Genomic DNA, 7,549 nt, shown 5'->3' with positions numbered 1-7,549 from the left:
AAAGCTGTCCTTCTGAACTGCGGCACCCAGTCACCCCAAGTGGATGCTCTAGTCCTGCTGGCACTGCCACTGCTGGGGTAGGACAGGCATCCTCTATGGGGAGGGGGTGCGAGATTATGAATAACTTTAAACATCAGGCATGTGTCAGAGTAAAATAAGAAGTTAACAAAGTCAAGGAAATTATATTTTTTCAGGATATTACAGTGATGATAATCCTTTGGCTTTTTATCTAGTACTTGTAGGATTTGTTTATAAAGTGAGTACACGGGCTTCAGTGTAGTCACACCGGCCTGTGACCAAGTTGTTATGCAGTAAGACAGATGGGGAAAGATCATAGTCTGTACAAAAAGTTTTGCAGTGGACGGAGACAATCTGACACCTTGCTGATTGCAGCTGTCAGCTTGGCTGCAGCATCCTCTTTAGATCTTGCATGGGTGAAAATAAAAATAAAAAATATGAATTTGTTATTGATAAATTTATCAGATGAGTTAAAGGCTTACACAGTATTGATTTTTTTTTAAAGAACCTTGCATCAATATCAAAGACATCCTTAGACTTGGATGCTTTTAACCCTTTATGACCTACCATAGAACAAGTCTGCCAGAGTGCTGTAGTGACATTTTTTGAAGTATTTTAATATGCTATACATCAATACAACCCTTAAATCCCAAATTTTAATAATATGTGTGGACATATGTTCATACCAATGGAAGAAATTGCTAAAAAAAAGTGCAATAAACCACAAAAAAAATGAAAATCGTTTTTGTTTTAACACATATTTTTCTAAATACAGAAATATCATGGCTGTATCCCTCAAAATTGTACATGTAAAAAAGTTGCACAAAATACTTTCAAACCCCCTAAAATTTATTTTGAGTGTTTTCATAACTTAATTTAAAGTTCACTAGCAAGGACCACGCCACAACGATATGCAGTTTAAAGATTTAATAAAGATGTGATTGTCAGAGAAATGGTTATGAATGGGGTGGTGATGGATGGAGGAGTGCAGATTTGCAGGTGAATGAACAGGATGGAGATGACGTCATCGGAGGGTCGGACTGGGTGAGGTGTGGATGTGGGCGGAGAGACTCAGTGTGGGGGTTCCGTCTCGTGTTCTGATGAGCCCGTGCTGTTAGGAAGCCCCCAAAAGAGTCTGATTAAGTGAGGCTTAGTCTGTCGTGTGGTAGACGGAGATCATTGAGGTTATTGTGGATGTAGGTTTGATATGCTTGTGAAGACCAGCGGCCGAGGACCTGAATGACTTGGTCTGAGATCCTGATCTGGCGGCTGAGGAGGCAGCGCCGATGCGGAACGAATGGCAAGAGTAATGATCAGATGAAATTCCAGAGAGACGGAGGATATTATGGAAGTGTTTCTGGAACCAGAAACGGGTGGCCATCTTCCCTGTTTCGGTGAGGAAGAGGGGATCTTGTGGTGAAGCGCGGGCGGAATACCGGGTGTGGATGTATCTGGTCAGTGGCTCGTGCGGGCTGAGAAAGGAGTTGAGGCGAAAGATGTAGATGGGAAAGGATACTCCTAACTGAACAGTTTTACTCCTGCGGAGTGTGAATATGAGCGAGTCTGAAGTGTGAGTGGTGATGTCGGATAGACTGGGATGACGGGAAGGATCGTAGACAGATGAGGTTGGAGCAAATTCAGAGCACCTCAGAAATCCGAAGAAAGCGAGTAGAAACATTGATTCCAGTGTTAAGTCGACTGTGGGAGAAATGTAACCGGAGCGCAGAGTGCGTATGCAGCGGCAGAGCAGATCGGAGGTGAGAGGAAGGCGTCTGGCTGTCAGCGCTGGTTCGTGCTTTCGTAAGCCTTTGATTAGCATGGTGACGTGAGCGTGCGAGATTGACTGACAAGGGAGGCCGGTGGATAATTTATGGAATAAATTGATACCAGCCAGATATGTTTGTATGCTGGAGGCCCGGATCTTTGTTACAGTATGACAGTGTGTGATGAAGTTGCACATGGACATGGCGTCCAGAGAGGGAAATGGTAGATGGTAAGTGGCGTGGTAATTCTTGAAAGAATTCCAGCCGGTGAGGTAAGCAGATAGCGTGCTTGGTGGTAAACTGTTAAGGATGGTTTCTTGGGAGGTGCGAGTGAGATTTGCCAGATGAGGATTTAATTGAATATGGTCGCTGAAAATGGTGGGATTGGTGTGGGATGGACATCCGAGTCTGGAGCCAAGCATCTGAATTTCTGGAAAGAGAAGTGGGAAAGTGAGTCAGCGATGGCGTTGCGGTGACCGGGAATGTGAGATGCACGGAGGATGAATTGATGCTGAGCGGCGATGAGAGTGAGTCTGCGGGTGAATGGCAGGATGACTGGGGAACGGGAACGGCTTTTATTGATGATATCTACTACTGCTGTGTTGTCAGAGTGAATAGTAATGCATTTCTTAGACCATTCTTGCCCCCAAATTAGAGTGGCGATGATCACGGGGTACAGCTCGTACAGAGCAGATGAGGGAGAGCGTGACTCTGCGTCGAGGGACTCGAACTCGGAGGGCCAAGCAGCAGCAAACCACCTCCCCCCGTAATACCCGCTGAAACCTACAGAGGGAGCTGCGTCCGTGTAGAGTTGAATGTCCTTGGGATGGGTGATGAAGTCATCGTAGAAGAATGAGATGCCGTTCCAGGATGACAGAAATTGCTGCCACATGCGCATTTTCATTTTACGTGTCGTCCAGAACCACGCAGTCGTGGAGAGAGGGAATGGATGCAGCTTTGGTCAGCAGCTGAGAAAGAAAAGATTTTGCCTGTGGAATTATGCGGATGGCATAATTGAGGTACCCGAGGAAAGCGAGCAGCTGGCGTTTGGTGCACCTGTCTGTCAGGAGATAATTAGACAAGAGCAGCGAGATGCGCTGCACTTTCTCCAAGGGCAGTGAAGCCTGGAATGACAGTGAGTCCAGAGTGATGCCCAGAAACTCGATGGACATGCCAGGTCCTTAAGTTTTTTCTTCAGACAGAGGGACGCCGAGGTCGGAAAATGCGGACGTAAGTGTAGTAAGACCGTGGCGAGGAGGTGAGGACGGAGGAGTCACGACAAGAAAATCGTCAAGGAGATGAAGCACATAGGGGAGCCTGTAATTGTTGGAGAGGATCCAGCATAGGGCCTCGGATAAAGAGTCAAAGATTTTGGGACTGCTCTTGCAGCTGAAAGTGAGACGCACGGAGAAGTAGTAACCCCCCTTCCAGCAGACACCAAAATAACACCAGAAGTCGGGGTGAATGGGCAAGACCTTGAATGCGCTGGTGATATCAGCCTTAGACAGCCATGCTCCATGTCCCGCCAGACGGAACAGTGCCATGGCGTGGTCAATGGTGGCGTACTGCATGGAGAAATCCAGGCTAGGAATAAGGCTGTTGATGCTCAGGATGTCGGAGCCGTGTGGGGAAGACAGGTCAATGATCAGCCTCTTTTTCCCCAAGTATTTGCGTGTGCCGACACCGATGGGACTAATACGGAATACAGAGAAAAGTGGATGATCGAAAGGGCCTATCATACATCCCTCAGTGACCTCTTTTGCCAGTAACGTGTCGACAATGTCGGGCTCAGTGAGAGCGGACTGAAGATTGTGACACGTGTGGGAAGAATCGGGAAGCACCTCCATGCCAGGGTGAAAACAGTGAGTGAAGCCAGAGATGAGAGGGTGATCACTGAGAGCAGCAGCGAGTGCACGTACCTTGATGGGCGTGCCGAGGTGACGTTCTAGTCATGCTGCTGTGTTGGTGGGATTGTGGGGGCAGGTGGTCCTGGCGTGAGCGCCCCCGCAGAAGGAGCAGACGTGCAGGAGGCGGCGGCTGGACGAGTTGCAACCCCACTGATTGAAATTATTGCACACCATCCTGCCGCCCTGATAGAGGATCGGCCGTCCTCGCTTGTCGACGCCCTTTGATACCAGCATGTTGACAGTGGGACGTGCGTCCTTGGCTCTGGGGATGACAGGAGGAGGAGGTGCAGCGGAAGACAGACGGTCGAAGATCGGGGCATTGAATGGAGTGGTGGGGCTGGAGTGCGGTGGAGGAGCCATGATAGTGGCAGGGTGAGAAGGGGTGCCGCATAAGTTGCAGGAGAGGGAGGAACGAGCTGCGAAAATGCGGCAGTATATTTCAGAATCGAGGACCCCCCAGTACGTCCCCTGATTTAGCTGCTGCAACTGGCCGGCTGCTTGTGCAGCGAAGTGGACATGGTAGGTATAAAATCCCGCCCCCCCAAAACGCAAAGCCATGTCCAACACGATGGACAGATAGTTGTCCAGCTCTGATCGACGGTAAGGAAAAGCAGAGCAGATGACGTCGAGAAAGAGGGAGAAAGCTAGAGCAAACTAAAGCCTGACTATGTTGTGACCAAAAGTTATCACAGGATTTGCCCAATGTTGAATGGTGCGCCCGCTGCCGAGCGTTTAATCTTGAGGTCTCGCCATGAAAAACGAAATTGTCCTGCCCTGAACACATTAACATAATATTATAAAAAAAAAAAAAATAATAATAATAATAGTAATAATAAATAAATAAATAGCAAAAAAGATAAACAGACAAAAATAAACAAAAATAAACAAAAGCCTTCCGTCACCACAATTTCTGTTATTAAGACCAGCCTTCACTCAAACTCAAAATTTCCCACCCACGTTCAAAAATTACACACTGTTCTTTGTTTCTATTAAGTTTTTAACTGTTTTTTGTGGCTTTAAATATAAAGGCTTTTCCCATCATAGTAATAATATTATTCAAGTCTTTTCCTTCTATTTCATCCCTTAAATCACCAAACATAATAGTTAGAGGGCAGCTGTAGAAGCTTGGGCTATAAACAGAAATCCATTGACCTACTCTAATCCAGAAAAGTGCAACTTCCTTGCAATACCAAAATAAATGAAGATCTGACTCCTCTTCCTCTTCACAAAATCTACATAAGTCACATTGTTGGATGCCCCATTTTTTGAGTCTTTTTTTGGTGGGCAAATAACAATAAATGATTTTTAACTGTATAATTCTAATAGAGATATCAAAAGTGGTTGTATAAATGTTTGTAAAAACTTTTTTCCATGGAATACATAAATCAAATAGATCCTCCCATTTTGAACATACAGCATAAGGTGCCACTGCAATTTTTCTTTTGTACATACAGAAATTATATATTTTTTTATTTATCTTCCTCTTATTTACCCATGTTCTATCCTTGATAGCAGGGCAACATACTAGTTGTTTTGAGCTTAATGATAATTTCCTCTTCCAAGCCTGTGGGATAGCTGCCCAAAGTTGATTATATGTCAAGGAGTCACAAACATTACCGTATATAGCCGTCAATTCATTGTAAGACATAATTTCACCTTTACTATTTGAAAGGTCATTTACAAATAATAAACCCACTGTAAACATTGATTCAATAAAAAAGGACATATTGTTAATCATAATATTACTGTTGTACCATAACAATTGATTTCGAATTTCATGAGATAATTCTGGTTGATGGTATTGGTATTTAAGCCAACTGACTATAACTTCTTCCAAGAAACCTGATAAATAAGGAAAACCTTTTCTCTTCAACAGAGCAAATTGAGAGGCAGTTAACTGAAAGTAAGGATAAAGTTGTTTATGAAAAAGAGGATGAAAGGTTGTTAATAGCTTTGCTGAAAACCATTGGGGATTTGAGTTAAATTTGGGCACAAGGGATGCCTTCAATGCAAAGTTAAGTGCTCTGAGGCTCAATAGATTAAGCCCACCATACCTGTAATCGTTATATAAGTAACCACGCTTTATTTTGTCTGGCTTGCCGCTCCATAAAAAAACAAAAACCATTCTTTCATATTTTTTGAAAAGATCCTCCTTTGGTGATGGTAATGCCATAAGGATGTAAACAAACTGAGGGATCACTAAAGAATTTAACACTATTATTTTCCCATAAACAGTCAGACTAGCCATTCTCCAGGCTTGTAATAATCTGTCACTTTTAAGAAGCTTTCTTTCAAAGTTTTCTTTTGTTATATGTTCCATATTTCTAGGCACATGTATACCTAGGACGTCTATAGGACCATCAGTCCATTTAACTGGCAGGTCACACACGCAGTACTGTACATTTTTCATAATTAGGCTTCAAACCAGAAATATTAGAAAAATCATTTAACTCATCGACTAGTGCAGTAAAAGTTGTTATATTTGGTTGTATTTGAAAATTTACATCATCCGCATACATTGAAACTTTTGATTCTAAAGTAAATATTCTCAAACCTTCAATTTCACTATTTGCTCTCACTTTTTGGGCTAAAATTTCTATAGCTAGAATAAATAAGTACGCCGAAATCGGACAACCCTGTTTCAGTCCTCTGTGTAACTTAATTGTTTCTGAAAAAAATCCGTTATTTAGGACTTAACAGTTAGAATTACTATAAATTACTTTAATCCAGTTAATCAAAGAGGGTCCAAAATTAAAACATTCTAAACATTTACAAATGAAATCCAAACGTACTTTATCAAAAGCTTTCTCAAAATCGACAGAAAAAATCAAGGCAGGAATGTTTTTCTGGTCATAATATTCAATTACTTCAATTACTTGTCTAATATTATCGGTAATAGATCTACCTTGCAGGAATCCACATTGATCTGGGTGTATGATATTTGGTAATACTCTTTTTAACCCTTACACCCTGCAACGACTCAATGAGTCCTCGCCCGTTCCTCTATTGAGCAGCATTTTGGCTGCAATCATGCTTTAGCAAAATGCTTTGGGGAAGTTTTGCCTTTATCTGTTCATGTTGAAAAAAAAATAAATAAATAAAATGCTAAAAGTTTTTTTTTCAATGTGTAATTAAATTTATAGCTCTCACCCAGTAAGGACTCATTGCATCCTTGTGATGGTTGAAGTCATAACTTTTTAATGGTTTTATCTTTTAAGATAATTATTTTTTTGTTATGTTATTTAACTTCTCTCCCACCATGACTGTTATAATTCAAACAATTAAACTGGTTAATTAACCCTTTACAGGCCGGTTTCTGTCATGTACCACTCATTTTTATACAAAAAACAGCCCAAAAATGAAATATTCTCTAGTTTTTTAGGGATTTTTTTAAATGATCACAACTGTCTGAGCTCAGGCAATGTTTATGGGGAATATCAGTTTTTATGCATTTTTACTTTTTTTGTAGTGTTAGATTGAAAACAAAAATAGCTCTCACCCAGTTAAGGACTCATTGCGTCCTCATGATGGCTGAAGGTATAACTTTTTAATGGTTATATATTTTAAGATTTTTCTTTTTTGGTTATGTTATTTAACTTCTCTCCCACCATGACTGTTATAATTCAAACAATAAAATTAGTTAATTAACCCTTTACAGGCCGGTTTCTGTCATGTACCACTCATTTTTATACAAAAAACAGCCCAAAAATGAAATATTCTCTAGTTTTTTAGGGATTTTTTTTAAATGATCACAACTGTCTGAGCTCAGGCAATGTTTATGGGGAATATCAGTTTTTATGCATTTTTACTTTTTTTGTAGTGTTAGATTGAAAACAAAAATAGCTCTCACCCAGTTAAGGA

General features: G+C 41.7%; 1 pseudogene; it reads right to left on the bottom strand.

The window, feature by feature from the left end:
• Positions 1-2,133: 2,133 nt before the first annotated feature.
• On the bottom strand, positions 2,134-3,628 carry LOC126385436 (uncharacterized; annotated as a pseudogene).
• Between the last annotated feature and the right edge of the window lie 3,921 nt (positions 3,629-7,549).

Source organism: Epinephelus moara, chromosome 24 (genome assembly GCF_006386435.1).
Source record: "Epinephelus moara isolate mb chromosome 24, YSFRI_EMoa_1.0, whole genome shotgun sequence".
Taxonomy (NCBI): domain Eukaryota; kingdom Metazoa; phylum Chordata; class Actinopteri; order Perciformes; family Serranidae; genus Epinephelus; species Epinephelus moara.
This window is presented reverse-complemented; position numbering and strand designations above follow the sequence as displayed.